Genomic DNA, 16,270 nt, shown 5'->3' on the forward strand with positions numbered 1-16,270 from the left:
GTCCTGGCTTCTATGCATCTGATTGATAACAACATAGACATAGCCCTTCAGTATAAACAGTGCTCCTGTTTAGACATACTGATGCACTGAAAGACATATAGGTCTTTCAACTTCTCTTCACAATGTCTTACCCCATTAGAAGTATATGGATTGACCTTATATATAAATAATTTCTTTAATCTTCAAATTAAACAACACAGTCATCTTATTTACCTCCCTTGATTTCAACAGTTAGACATAAAGCACTGGATTGCATCCAGAATCTATATGCAGCTTTTTGTAATGTATTATTCAAGAACTCCACCATTAGCTACAGTATATATTGCAGTACCAGCTGCTGTTGCAACATAAATAGGGAACTGCCACTTCTCCACTCTGTGATCAGGAGTATGTGCTGGATCAGCTTATGTAATAAAGGAAGGATCTGGCACTGAGCTTTGCTCAGGTCTCTTCTAGCAGGGCTGTTATAAGCTCAGAAATTCACTATGTGATACCGTCTTCATCTGAAGTGCAAGGCCTTGATTTCTCCTGTGTATCATAGTCCTGCAGATCAAACTGCCTGGCTCATGGAAGTGACAGAGTAGCTGCAAATGTGTGTGAGAGAGAGATACATGCTACCAGCCTGACAATGGTGCCACAGCATGAATGTTGTCAGGTTAATAAGTAGCACAAATGGGAAGGCTGCAGATTTCTAAACTGTTGACATTAGCATCATATTTATATACTCCATTTTACAAAATCAGCCAGGCACAAGTGACTTGTGCTACACTGTTTTCTACAGTGGCAGCATGGTCATCCTAAAGGCTAAATTCCTTGACCATCCCCACTTCCTACTGCTTGGAACATCTTTTGTAATAAATTAAGGGCTAAAATATCACTAAAGGTAAAATACTAGGACCACTTAGCTATCATGCTCTCCACAGTATTTTTAGAAACAGTTTAGATGATGGATACATAGTCTTGAATGACCCCACTTAAATCTAATAGCACTTGTCTCAAATGGACACATTGCATGTTCTGAGTCTTCAAGGAGGCACATATGTTCCTTTCCATGGAAGAGGAAGGATATAAATGGCTGAAAGGTTCTTTACAGCTATTTACATCTCTGATCAGATGGTGAGCTGTGTTATATGAGGGTAGAAGATCAGCAGTGGGTGAAAGTGAAAGCACTTTTGCAGCAAGATCAAAGACTGGAACAACTGCTTGGAGGTGAGAGAGAGCAGAGACAGAGGAAGAACAGAGAAGAAACTCTTCTGTCTCAAACAGGACCAGGTCAAGTAGACCAATAGCAGGAGTCCTGAGGGTAAAAGGTCCATAGAAGGGAGGTCTGTGGCAATGCATTTATGCTCCTCAGACGTTTGGGAAGAGAAAACAAAGTCCATCCCATTGCAAAGAAGAAAGGATGAGGCAAGAGGAGAACACTTAAGGATATGACTCTGATGTGGAAAAGGACAATATGTGTAGGTCTCACATTTTTGTGACACCAAACCAACTGGAACGTCCACTAGCCTGAGTAGGACCATCTTCTTATAACACCAAGATGCCTCCTTCCAAAGGCATGTAACATGGCATCGTCTCAACAGCATTTCTTGGGACCAGGGCATGCCACAGGACTTGGTGAAAGGATGACAGCCGTGTCTCACATTGTCAAAGGGAGCTAGGGCTGGGATTTAGAGGGCTTCAGGACTCCATAGGTTCTAAATATTTGGCAATCTAGCCAGACCAGAGCAGTTCTCCCTACTCCTAATATACAGGAGGCATTCTCACAGATCCACTAAATGGGTAACTCCATAGATGCCCATGTGAGCCTTGGCCTGCAGTCAGAATGGCAGTGATGCTGGCAGAGGCTTCCTGACCTGAAGAAATGGCTTTTGTAGCAGGCAGGAAGAGACAAGGGAATGTTTGGGAATGATGCCTGGCAGGATGGGTCTACAGGACAGTAAAGGTCCATCAGGTTTTTCTGTCCTCTCCCAATGGACAATTTTTCTTGATGGCTTTCATAGAGACCTCACTTCCCACTTATTAAAACTCATAATTATGATTCATTACTATGAAGGCAGAGGAGAAACAACTCTTATTTTTATTAACTACTCTTTGGCCACAGGTTACTGTTGTAGGTGAAACTTTATTCCTTAGCTGCCTTGAAAGGCCAAGCAGGAGCGTTGCCCCTGTGTGTATGCCATGACTTCCTCTGTGCAATCTCCCCAGACCATAGCCTGATGAGGGCCTCTGGGCACATAAATCTCAAAGGCTTTGAGAGAGTCCAGATGGCCTCAGTAGGAAAGGGTGGCTTTTCTTGATGTATTCTCATTGCACTTTGACTAATGTGTCCTGGCCAGTAAGAAGGCCTAGCCTAGATGTAAATATTCTCTCTGTTGTTTTCTGTTAGTTTTCCACGAGGTCAGTCCTTGAAGTTCTGTTAAGGATGGACTGGTTTTCAGGGCCAATGCAGTTTGTACTTGCCAAAAGAAAAATATTTTCATGTTTGACAATAAGAAAATATTTCTACACTTTAAAACATCATGACTGTTCTCTTGAATTCAGAGAGCTTTTAGCCCCCTACCTTCCACATCTCCTCCCCACTCTTGGTGGAGTGCAAGAGTCACTGACCTGTGCCTTGATCTGGGCAAGGAGGAGCTCTGCTCCAGCTGAGGAGCATTTCATATGACCCTCACGTCATGTACTTAGGAGAACAAAGACAGTGCAGAGATATGTGAGTCTGGGCAGCGTGCACCAAGGGACAGAAGGCTAGCCAGCCCCCACAAGCCTTCAGTACCATGGCAACCAAATAGTAAAAAATTCAGAAGAAAGTAGGTGGGATGCTATATTTTAGTCACTTAGTTACAAACAAGAGATGTTTTTTGATAAAAGAGAACAGGGAAGACCTGCGTGGGCTGAGCAGCCTTAAAAAATTGTGATGGCAACAGAGGGAAAGCCTCCATAGGCAAATGAGGCAGAGAAGGGAAAGGAAAAACTGTGTCAGAACGAGAAAGCAGAGTTATTTGGAAGGGGTGTGGAGGATTATGGGGTGTGCATGGTGCGCACACACAGAGGAGGGTCTGGGATGAGTGCTGGATGCTACCATACTCATAGGAGCCCCAAGGAGAGCATGGGGTGAGCAAGACCATAGCAGGCTGGAAGGAGCTTGCAGGTCTGCTGGACTGCAGTGAGGGAGCAGCAGCTCCTGTAGTGGTCAAACAGAACAGCTCAGGTGTGGACGTGCTGGGGGAGGGACACACTTAATTATGCACATTGGGTAAAGTGCAAAACCTTATTTCAAATTTCTTTTTTTTTTTGTATACTTTTGGTTGCTAACCTGAGAAAGTAACTGAATATGTCACATGAAAGCTGTGTTATTTCATGATTACAAACACTGTCTTATGTTAGCATTGGAAGCACTTTAATGTGAAGGAGGGTGGATATTTGCTTCAGAGCTATTTAGTTATCTGTATCTAGGATCTTTTTACATTGCCTGGGGTTAATAGCAAGGATGATATAAAAATGTTACATTAAACTTTTTTAACCAAGTTTTAAATTTGAAGATGTTATTTTTGCATGTATTTATTTAAATGTATTTATTGCATTGACTCTTGAAATAAGTTGTTCATTTTTGTGACACTTGTGGCATCTGTTTTTTCAGCCACAATGCTTTGTAAGTCTTTTTAAAAAGTTATGTTTGGGACAAACTTCTTCAGATTAGGGATGGAGGTCTTTGGTGTGTGATTATTTCATTGCTGTTCTGTGCCAGTCTTTGCTTGTCTTTCCTGTTTGATCAAAACCAAAATTATTTTGTTTTTAAAAAAACCCATACATGCAGGTGTCATGTGTGTCCTATTCTTACAAGCTCTTTAAACAAATTTCTAAAGCACTGTTTTTATCTCAGTTTCAAAGTACACTATGTTTGTTGGGCAGCAGGGATGATAACTAGAGTCGCTTTCATAGGACCATTGTCACCGAAGAGCATTCCCAAAGTGGTTTTGCAATAACGTATATGAATTCAGAAAGCAGCTTCCTAAACTTACTATATTATCTTGACCATATATCTGCAAAATGAGAAGTAATAGGTTGTTTCTGATTATGACAATTCCAGTAATACCAACTGGGGCTTTCTTCAGCCATGTATAATGGAAGTAAAATGTATGGGGTTTTTTTATTAATTCTGTTTATAGTAATAAAAATATGGGATAGTAAAGTATGCAAGTGATAAAGGGAAATTAAATTAAATATAATGCAAGTACCATTGATGGTACTTTTATTATATTGCATTGACGGACTAACTTACATTGATAGACTAACACTGCACTCAATAATATTTGTGTTCATCACAATAAAGCTGAGGTGTAATTCATGAAAGAAATTATCTTTCGGTAGAAATCAAATTATATTAGTACCTCACCAGTAGAGTCTCTTTTTCTCAGACATCTGCATTAGCATCTTTAAAATCAGCTTGTTCAGCTTAAATGGAGGCATGCTCTTACTACTCTTGGATCCTTTAATGAAATGCACTGGGGAACTGAATGTTGTCAGCCTGGACAGCGGGACCTTAAAAGCAGGATCTGCTTTTAAGCATTCTGTGTCAGTAAGCATGGAATGCTGTGAGGTCAGGCAATGCACTTAAATCAGCTTTTATCTCAAATCAGGCTACATAAGAACAAACAACAGAAGTATTTATTTACCATATATAAATAGATGACACTGTTTGCAAACATTCAGAAATAAAAAGAAGTAACATATATTTACCTAGCATTTTAGCTTTCAAGATCCATTCAACCCTGCAGAGGTCAGCTAGGAAGCTGACAGATGCTTCACAGCCTTCCTGTCTGAAGCCTGTTTTGTAAGCAACCCGACTTTGTCCAACTGCATTCATGGAAGTAGATCCTGGATTTGCTGTTCCTGCTTCACAAATATCATAATTCTCCTGCTGAGGCTTAACAGAATGAAAGTTCCCTCTGCAAGACTCAGGATTTTGGGCAAAGTTTCAACTTTCCTGCCACCAGAAAAGTGTCTGCTTTATCTAACCTGGAAAAGTTAATGTCTCTTGGGTATGATCCAGGGCTAACCTTATTTTTCCATACAGCAAATGAAGGATTATTTTCAAGGTGAACTGAGCGAGTAGCTAAGTCATTCACTGTAGGGCAAAAGCATTTCCTACTTCCTAAGTCAATGAATGGTATCTCTTCACATTGACCCTGATATCTTCTAGAAACGTATAACTGGACAACCACATGTTATACTGATATATGCATTGTACTAAATCTAGAGCTTTTTTCTGACTTTTGATTGAAAGGCAGTTTCAACGGACATGACATTAATGGATCATGTTAGATGGTTGTGGATTTCAGATGTGTTTCTTTGAGCAATAGTGTAACACCAGAATAAACTACACACGGTGACAAGTTATATTCATAAAGTGAGTTTCTCTGAGAAATAATTTGTGCCTCATTCTTCATTTCTGGTTATCTATATAGAACTTTTTAAAGTTATGGCTCAGTTGTCTTTGCAGGCTATGGGAGACACTTTCTGTAACATTGTCAGTGAATTTTTGAAAGTGGTGTCAATAAAATATGTGGACTACAGCCCTGGATTTTCATAGCAAACAACATTAGCCTACTTTAGACTATGCCTCTGTGAAAAAGAAAGGACCATAACATATGAGCAGGTAATATTTGTAAACATTTTGGTTATGCACAAAAAGGTGACATAATTTATTTAAGTTGAAAGTATCAGCTTGGGTTAGAACCCTTTCTGCCTTCACAAACAATTGATCTCCACATTCATCACAGTGTGCCTGAATACTTGGCTACAACCCTGGGCTTAGCAGCTTATGCATAAATATGTTGCATAAAAATGAGAAGTGGCAACCTATGCAAAACTTGCATCTACTTTTCCATCTGCTTTTCTTCTATTTTGTGTCTTTTTCCTTCCTTACAAAGTCCTAGCAGATTCTGCAGAACTTCAGGCAGAAAGCAATTTGCATACGCAAATGCAAACAGAATGACATTGGAGAGAGAGAGCTGCAATTCGATTCTCTCTCTTAGTTAAATGCTGAGAAAATCTGTGATCTGCAGGGATTACTCAGAATGTCTTAGGAGGCTGCAAAAACCTTACCCTGATAAAAGTCACTTTGAATATATCATCTAACCTTCCTTTGTGAAAAGATGTTTTTCCCTCCCATCCCCCTGTGAAATTCTGGCAAGCTCTTTGTATTATCTAAAGCCACTAGCATTTCTGCAGCTTCAGGAGACGATCTACAGAATCCCAAGGAATCTACATTAGCATCTCCGGGGTTTGGCTAGGTTTTGTGTTCCTTGCAGACTGCTCTGGGGATTGTATACACTTCGTGCCAGTGTGTTGATGGATGTCTTGTGATGCTATATAAATATTTTCTTACTTTTTGCATTATATTAAACATTACAGGTGGAGAATAGGTATTCCATGTCTCAGCTAGGGTGATTGTGACAGACCTTATCAGAAAGGCCAAGTCGAAACGACTGCTTACATTTTAAAATTCACTTCCATTTAGGACACAAAAAAAATGCTGCGAATGCCACATCTACTTATTCTTTGTTTATACACTTTGCGGCTGTGCCACTTTCCCTAAATATTCTATTATGAAAGCCTATGTACGTATTGAGAGAAATTAGTATCGCACTACAGGACACAGCTTTGTTCTAGCTCATTTGCAGTAGGGTGCCTGGTGTAATAATTTTCAAGTTAAAAAAGGCACTATGTTCTATTTCTGTAGGGCCACAAGAACGGGATTTTATAGAGAGCTATTCCCAAGGGCAGGCCTGTGGGAAAAGTTGTAATAAACTGGCTCCCACCATTGTATTGTCCAGCACACCAAAAAAAGCAAACAAATAAGTCTTTTCCTTTCTTTTTAAAGAAACATGTATCATTGTAATTCTGTTGTTTAATCTCTATGTATTATGAGTAACGTACATGAATAAAAAAAATCCAAATCTTATTGCAGGCAGTTGCAGCATGGCCAAAAATGAGACTGCTTTCTCCAAAGAGAAATGATACAACACTGTCCCAATTCATTGTAAAGAGGCCAACAACCTCTGTCCCTTTAAAAATCTTTTTGAGTAGCCTTCTAGTACTTCTTTTAGTCTCAGCCCTGTTTAATAAAGCAGTTCCATTTCAAGATGCCCACTTAATAACACATCATTCAAAGCTAATGACATTTTGTATTGCAGTAGAATTTTTCATGTCAGGATTTTTGAATCAGCTTACAAGTACTTGCTAAAGAAGACTGAGAGATTGTATATTAAATAGATGTGGATGGAAGAAAAAGGAACTTTGAGAGAGATCCTCCACCTCATGCCTTTCTCTAACTTCTGGTTGTGATTTATCAGGGCTGGTGAGAAGAAATTTTTTTTCTAAAGATGTTAGATTCTTTCAGGATACATACACAAGGTCTTTCAAAATGCAGATTGTCTCATTTACTAGAAAATCATGCAGAAGAAGAAAGACAAAGAAAAAATATTGCATTTTTTTCCACAGACCACATTCTTTGTATCTTTTTCTTTATTCACTTTTTAAAATAAATGCATAAAACCACCACCACCAGAGCCCATTGCAGCTATCAAACCTAGGAAGACTTAAAGCTGCTCCTTGAGAAGGATTGCCTGCACTAGGAGAAATGCCAACTTATTAAAAAGGCATCAAAACCACAGTCTATGCTGGGGAAAACAATGACAGAAAACATGCCTCAAAGAGAGGCAAGGCTGATCCCCTAGGCACAAACCCCATTTCATTCCTGTGGAGCAGGCACAGACCTTGGCAGAGGTGGGGCGTGGGTCAGAGGGACATGATTTACCTGGCCAAGAGCTCTGGAGACTGAGCAGGAGCTGGCCTTGTATGCCTTTTACCACATAGTCTAAGAGATCGTGCAAATAGGAAAGATTCTGCCTAGCTGCAAATGCTGACAATCTAAGCATTTACAAGAAGGACTAAGCTGAGATCAAAGGAAATTTAGGGGATTTCAGGGGCCTGGGCACAGCATCACCCCTGCTTTATGCAAGAACTGAGATAAGAAATCTAGGTCCAGGAACAGGAGTTAGGGTCACGAGCTATGAACAATGCCAGTGCTTTCCTGAAAGCCAGGTGGCTTGGGAGCCCTTGGCTCATCCACAGAAGTCTTCTGAAGGTACCGAGCCAGGCTGTGGTATGGATGATGGTGGCTTTTTTCATCCCCTTTTTGCCCAAATCCTCTTGGATAGTTTTTACTCCCTTGCTAGGGAGTAAAAATCATAGCTAAATAAGACTATACCAAGTTGAAAAAAACCACCTTTTTCATTATCCAAGCCTGCCCAATAATTGTTCATTAAAACCAGTTTTCCTTCTGAAAGGGAAAACTGTTCTTCGTATTCTCTTTGGGCAATCTCAGAAGACTACTCTTTAAGAAAAGTTCCCTCAAGCAAAGCAAAACAGTAGACAACAGAAGCCTTTCAGCAAAGCTTGTTTTTTATATATAAATATAATGTTAAAAGTGGAAACATAAACAGGAATTGTGGCAAATTATGCAGACTGTGGTATGCAATGCCAGGTTTTGGCAAGGTGAGAGAGAGGTTCACAAATCCTCTTTGGAATTTGGACACATTACCTTCAGCTCAGAACAGGCAGACAGACATCAGGGAAGACAAGCTGACAGTAACTTCACCTTCTGGTTTCTCCTCAGGTCCCGTCTTCTTTAGCACATAATAAATATGTTAGTTCTCTCCTAAGCTCTTGTTTGGAACAAACTAGTCAGTTCTCCCTCTGTGATGCTCAGGAAGTGCTTTGCTCCAGTAATGATTTCTCAAAGTCACTCTGGACAAGGTTTGAGTCTCCCTGCTCTTCACTGCCTTTAACAGTGCCCCACCATGTTCGGAGTCCTCAGCTAACTCTCCTCACCCTTACTCCATATCTTAACATATGCAATGTCTACCACCAACATCTTACTGTAGAAACACCACCCTGTTGGGCTCTGCAGCATTTTCTGTATTATTTTAGGTACTTTCAACAGAAAAATCACAACAAAATGATCCATCTTTCACGGTTCAGATGGGTACCATGTGAGATTCAGAGGACATTCAGAGCAGGGCTTTGGGCCAAGTGTTATATAGTGTGCACACAACTTGTGTGCTTCAAAGAGCATCACCATCTGCAGTGAGAACGTGACCCATGCTGCGCAACTTGGCCTGCACTTCAGGGAATGCTCCCAGGGGACAATGTCACTGGCAGTGCAGACGTAGTTACAATCTAGTAGAGTAATGCATGCTCTCAATTAAAACTACTCCTTAAAAAGTTGGGTCCTGTTTCGTGGGCAGCTTCGGGTTAATATGAGTTGGGGCTACGTGCATACTATAGCACAGCTCAAAATGTCAAAGTCACAGGTTACAGAAGCTGGTTGCTGCAATGGAGAACAACCCCTATGCCTCAAACATGAACATAGATATTTGAAGACTGAGCCTAGGACGGCTAACTTTTATGACCACCTAACCTCTAGTAAGCACAAACCCTGTATTAAGTATGGCTGGATTAATTGAGGCAAAGCAGAAAATTCTCAAAAAAAGCCCATGTTTTTTTACAAATTTGATTAATCTCTTGCTCTCACACAAAGGAGAGACGGACAGACAGAAAGAGGAGGAAGTGTTAAATCTGATTTAACTAAATAAAGGCATGAGAGAGACAATTTTGTTCTGTGAAACACATCCCGTAGGCTAAGGTGAATAATTGCATTTAATACTCCCTTCCCCAGGCATTAATGACATGGACTTGGGCCAGCCTATTCTTTCTCTCTTTCTCTCTCATTTTCAGTACCACTCATGTGAAATTTAATCTTACAAAACTTCTATGGATGTCTATTTCTTAGATGTAACTCACTGTGTATGTGAATACCCAATGGGAGTTATAAGTTTTCCTAAGATTATGAGGGAATTATTTCCATCTGGAATCCTCAAAATAATAGCCAATATACTTTAACAGGAAGCACATTTCACACTTCCAATGCAGAATTACTCAAGCCATGAGTGAAACGCTGCTAACTTCGTAGGCTGAGTCCATATCAAATGGTACTTCTGTATGTTTCTGCTAAGTTTCATTTAGTGAAAGAGGGTGTCATCTTTGATTAGTATGACGTGGAGATTTTTTTTTAATCAGATAAGATCCTTTGAAAATCAAGAGCTTCAACACAACTCTTGTAATCCTTCTGATGAAAATGATCTGATCTAGCTTGTTAGCAAGTAATGCTTGAATAAAAAAAGTTACTTCTATTTGAGAACTATCTAGTTATTTTTAGTCTGCCTGCACTCTAGTCTAAGTTTATACAGCTTCATTCACTCAAGAGAAGTTCTTAAAGGTTTTTCTGAGGGGGATGGGAACAGGAGGGTGGGAACAGTGTAGTAGTAATTCCTTAGTCTTTTCCAGGTTTCCTTTCCTACTGAGTAAGATATTTATACACTCTATCTGTAGCTGTCAGTTTAACACATTATGGATATGGGTTCATAGAACAATTTTGTTCATTTAAAAAGGATATGATTATGAAAACTGGCAAAATCTCAGTTTTATAAATAAAAATACTTTTATTGTGTTGACATACCTAATCCTTGAGTTAAGCAAGGGAAAAAAGAGTTAACAAGCTATATCTGAAGTGGCTAGTGTTGGCTGTTCCTCATGGTATTCCAGAAATGTTCCATATGGAAGGAAGCACATTTTTTCAAGAGGCAACTAAAAAATAAGAGGATGAAAATAGACAGAGAATCTTCTGTCGTAATTGGAAGCATTTGGTCCCTCAGGTCTGAGAACTAAATTTTGCCAAGAGAAAAAGAGTAAGTTTCCTAGGGAGGGACAGTAGGGAGGAAATAGAGATGACTGTAATACTATCAGCCTCAGATATGAGAAAAGGTTGTCAGTCAGAATAATAAAAAATGTGAAATCAGTCTTTGACACTAAGATTTTTGAAGAATAAATACGACTGTGTTTTTTTATTTGCCTTCGTCATGTTTTTTTAAAATTTATTTTGTAGTATTCTCCACTGGGAGGACAGAGATTTAACATTTATATACAGAGTTTATAAATAACTGAGTAATTCCATATATCAATGGTCTCCTACAAATAATTGTCATCATTTGCATTAATACCATATTTTAATCCAATTTCAAATCCATTGCAAAAAATTTTGGTTTTGAATTTGAACAGAAGGCTGTGTGTCAGTCTCAGTTAATGGACCTGGGTATTCCTCTTCCACCTAGCCTATCACGGCTCTTTTTCTCTATTTTTTTTTACCCGCTGACCTTTTGATGTCACACACGTCTTGCAGTCTATAGGAAGTCTTGTAAAAACCTACACTCAGACCTTATACCTGCATCCCCCTAGTCTGAAGCTGTATGTCTGCAAGCAGCTGAGAGGACTTAGCAGCCTGCCAGAGCAGATGGAACCCAGCCCTCCTCCTTCCCAGCTCCTCGCACCCAGCCCTGCCTGGGAAGGGCCCTTGTGCTGCTGCCTCTGGGGCTTGCTGGGTCCTCCTAGCACCCTTCCACTTACTGGCCTGGCTCCTCCTCCGCTGTGGAGAGGAGAAACTTTCTGGGGGCTAGAAACAGTGGAAGGACATAATGGAGGCATTGGATGTTGAACAGCTTGGTGGAGATAGGAAAGGCAAAGGAGAGGAGGGCAAGGGGAGGAGTGGAAACGTGCAGGACCGTGCAGTTAGGGGCAGTGGGAGATAGGGGTGAGGGGTGAGGGCTGGGCACACCACCACCGAGGATGGGGCAGAGGATGGTCACTGAAAGCCTGCCAGAAACTTTCTGAGACTCTTTCAGTATTGCTTGTGGAGACTGTCAGTATTGCTTGTGGAAGGAACAGTGCTGGGAGCCCCGGGCACACTGTGGTGCTGCCTGGTGTCCCCACCAGCCAAGAGCTGTGCCAGCTCTCTTCTATCCACTCTTATGACCTGGTTGCTAGGGAAAGGTTTCATTTTCTCCCAGCTTTCACTGAGATCCATGAAAGCCTGAGCATCAGCTGAATGGGTATTTCTTCTCTCTTTCTGTTTGAAGTCTGCTGGCTGTTAGCTGCCCTGAAATGTACCTTTGATGCTGTAAGCTTAGTGAAGGCAGGAGATAGGGCAGGATCACAGAAAGGCCTTGATTTTCTCTTGGTACTTGGGTGTTACCTCACTAAGTAGATCGCCAATTTGTAATTTCCCTAGTCTACAATCTATCTCACCTATAAATGTACTGCCATTTCAGAGTTTGCCCTACAGTGCTTGTTGTGGCTTCTAGCAATAGGCAATCCGTACATATTTTTTATTTCAATCAACATACACTTCTTGCCTGAACAGTTTCAAACTTTAAGTGGCAGATGACTTATATGCTTACAAATACATTGAAATGTGAATAGGAGTTAAGGTACACAACTCAAAATCTTTAACCTCTGCTTTGTTTCAGGGTCTGCTTTTCAGAAGTGATGGAGAAGAACGCTATCCATGGTTGTCAGTGGGTGTTTTTGATGCTCAGTAACTAGGTGAGGTTTTAAGTATCTAAAGGATGGGTCTTGCAATCAAGTTTGGCAGTTAGGATGCGGCAAGTTTATCACCTTTTAGCCCAGCCATTGTAATTTCCTATGTCTGTATCTGTAGATAAACTCTATCTCTAAATGTGCTTCTAGTTCACTTCAGTACAAAATAAAACAGGTTAATTAAATCTTTTGTGAAATAACATTGCACCTGAAATTTTGCTGAAATTCTGATACTAATAACAAGTTAATGTTTTTTAAATATGTTTACAGTATTAAAGCCCAAAATAGGGCCTTGCTATTTTGTTTCAATTAGGATGAAAAGTTTATTACATGAAACAGCTATGTTTTCAGTAAAATCTTTATTCACAATATAAACACAGTGTCTTGCTTGCCTAATCAGAGAAATAAAAAACCAGCAAGCAAGTATTTTTCTTGCTCAGAAACACTCAGGTATGCCACCTGAGTAAGCTTCTTGCTGAAAAAGCTTTGGCTTCTTTCCTTCTTCCTAGAGTCATGCTTTAACTCCATCTGCCATTTTGCCCTCTCAGAAACCCACAGCTGGTGCTGATACCATCACCCCTACACTGGCTCCTAGATTAGATTTGGAGAAAGCTCATGATTAGATGCTTGAACAGTAGGCCTTTTTATCTGTGGCTTATTTTATTCTGGGCTTGTTGTGCAGTCATGATACCAAACTAAATGGAGACTTATGAAAATCCTCATCTGAGTGTTAGTGTCTAACATCTCAGTACCCTGGCATTTCCTTCCAAATTAGTTGTTGTTTTAATATCTGAAAGAGCTTAGTTGGTCTTTTGATGAGCCTGATGACGTGTGGCTGGGAAACTCACTGGCCATATGAGTTCTTCCTTTGAGTTCAAGACTCGTGTCATACTTCAGCTGTTTGTTCCCTTCTGCAAAACAAGATGTAAATAAACATAGACTTAGAAATACTACTCTGAATCTTGTGTAACATAGGAAGATTGATCAGAATATAAACTTTGGTATGAGCTGTTCCATGGTGGCTGTCCTAAAGTGACTTTCTATACAGACTCTCTCTTCAAATACTGGAAACACCAATAGTTTCCACTGAGGAGGCAGGATATTCACTTTTATATAGAATATATAGAATTGCTGGTATAGAAAAGATAATTTTCCAGTGATTATTCTAGGAATATTCCACATCACATAAGCTATACATTTTCTCATTTTTTTCTTCATTAGGGATCAATCAGCCTGGGCAATTTTAGTCTTTCTTGCTACTTGGAAACCAGTAAATGATTTCACTTAGGTCCTCCTTTTCCTTCCACATCGCCTATCATAGTATTTGTTTTCAATTTTCATGTGTTTCTGTGTTGTTTTTTTTCATTTTCCAGTAACTAATATGGAATGGAAAACAAGGTCCACAGAGATTAAACTCAAACATTGAAAGCATAGTATATGAGTAGTTTTGGAGTAAGGCAGAAAAAATATTTTTGTTGTAAGGATACAGAGTTAAACTTTTCTGTGCTTTCTACACTGTGATGGGTGAGAAAGGAATGTTTGTTCCTTGGCAAAATTAAGGTAATATCTGGAGATAAATACAGGCTTTCCAGGCTCAGGTTTCTGATTCATTGCCTGTCTGCTCACTGGTCATACACACAGCATAACTCTGCCACAATGCCACATTAACTGACTGTCTTAAAAGAATGAGACCCCTTTCTTTTCTCAGTTTCCATAGTAAATTACAGAAAATTGTTTTATGACTCAGTCCCTATCCAAAAGCAAAAACCCAAACCCCACAGAAAACTGACTTAAGGGTAAAACAGATGTGCATTGGCTCTGAGCCTCCCAGCCATTCTTCTGAATGGTGAAGCAAAGGTATTTATTTAGTGCATCATATTCCAACGAATTTCCTGTTACGCTGGAGGAATGTAATTACTGAGTGTATTTCATTACCCCGTATTTAATGAAGGGCACAGGGCCACACAGTATGAGGCAGAGAGCAACACGTCCTAAAGAAAAGACATAGTGTGGGTATGATACCCTTGAGAAAGTATGAATATTGTTCTGTATTTTTTCCTACATCTCATTCCATTTCCAGCTTCCTTTCTCCACTATTTTTTTCATTTGTTCTTCACATCATCTAGGTGTGCCTTCTCCTTGTAGTTATCCTGTCTATATAAATCACGTGCTACACTTTGAACTGCTTCCCACACCAAAAAGTACTCTAACCTTCTCTGAAAGGTTAGAATACCTTCTATCACTTTGGTGTCAGAGCTGCTAAATGTTGACGGGGGTTGGATCGGACAATCTCCAGGCATCCCTTCCAACCTACATTCTTATCCTATGGTTTTGATTTGGTTCTGTGGTTTAAGCATGGACAGGGGAGCATGTACCTGCCAGTTCTCCCACTTTGGGAACTGAACTGCACCTTTTATGGGTCAACTACTGGCTCTGGGTTTACTTGTGGTAACACATGCCTGAGAAAACAAATGTTCACTTGCTTCCCTGCTAATCTTTTAGCTTTCCTAATGTGCTATAGGAAAAAAATCAAAAGCAAAATAATCCACATCCCCCAAGCATTCTGCAGTGTCTCTTGCAACAATGGAGAGCTTGTTCTTTCATCCTCCCCTAAAACCCTTTACATGAGACACTTAGCTCTGCTTTTGCTCGCCTTCAGTTGAGACCAGTCCGTTGTGTCCAGCCATTGCAAGCTGGCATCTGCACAAGAATGTTTTATGGGGCTATGCATGTGCAGATGAAATATGCTCCAGTGTGCTCTGCTGTGCTTGTGTGTCTGTGTGAGTGTATGCCGGGGCAGAAGGAGAGGAGCAGGCCACTTCACAAAGGGCAAGCTGTCACTTACTTAATACTATGTGAATTTTGAATACCGGGAGGTACGCACATGTGGCTGTGGATACAACTTTAAGCTTGAGTTTGACTTTGCATAGACTGGCAACCTACATACTACAGATTAATGATGGATACCGAACACCTCCCTCCTTCCTGTGTTGTCATTCAACCCTGCACTTGCTTGCTCCATATCTCCTCTCTGCACTGGAGCTAACAACAGTTTCCCAAATTATCTCTGCTGCAATAGGAGAAAGCCCTAAGGTTTGAGGGATTGTATTGCTGGAAAAAAAGTGAAAAATAAGGAAGTCAGAAAGGTGTGTTCTGAATCAAACTACAATCCTAAGAGACAGTCTCATTAACGGTGCTTGCTGCCAAACGCTGTTTCGCTTGCCTTCAGAACTGTCTGCATTAATGACTACCTCCACTTGGAATGTATTTACATAAAGTATTGTTCTCATGTCACTGCTACAGATAGCAGCTCCTTGCTAGGTGAGATGAAAAAGAAACAGATAGAGCAGGTTGCAAATGAATTCAGAGAAAGCTGGGTTTAATGGGGTGGTGGGAAGGATGAAGTATTCCTCCCATGATGTCCCCACCATGGAGAAGGGCAAATACGTCACCACTGGGGATGCCCTTACATGAGACCCTCACAGGTAGGTCTTCACAGTGAAGGTGCTGATCTGTGCTAAGGTAGTCTGTGCTTCACTAGTTCCCATCATTTGATGTGTTTACTTGTTTCCCAACCTTTCCTGGCAAACATGCATCTATGGAGAAAAAAAAGAGGAGATCCAGATTCTTGTGGAGATGTCATAGGAAAGAGGAAATTGCAGACCTGCTCAGTGTCTGGGCTGGACAGCACTTTTGCATACCCTTGTGACTGGCATTGAAGAACTTCATACGGCTAGAGAGGTCACCTGCCCATCTGCCAAGTCTGCTGTTG

General features: G+C 40.4%; 1 long non-coding RNA gene across 1 annotated transcript in view; it reads left to right on the plus strand.

Annotated features, from left to right (window-relative positions):
- Positions 1–12,455, plus strand: part of LOC140660987 (uncharacterized) — an 89,346-nt gene extending 76,891 nt beyond the window's left edge. The window contains exon 5 of the long non-coding RNA XR_012045576.1: positions 12,429–12,455. This is a non-coding gene — a long non-coding RNA (uncharacterized lncRNA). The remainder of the gene's footprint in view (positions 1–12,428) is intronic.
- Positions 12,456–16,270: the final 3,815 nt, after the last annotated feature.

Source organism: Ciconia boyciana, chromosome 1, assembly GCF_034638445.1.
Source record: "Ciconia boyciana chromosome 1, ASM3463844v1, whole genome shotgun sequence".
NCBI lineage: Eukaryota > Metazoa > Chordata > Aves > Ciconiiformes > Ciconiidae > Ciconia > Ciconia boyciana.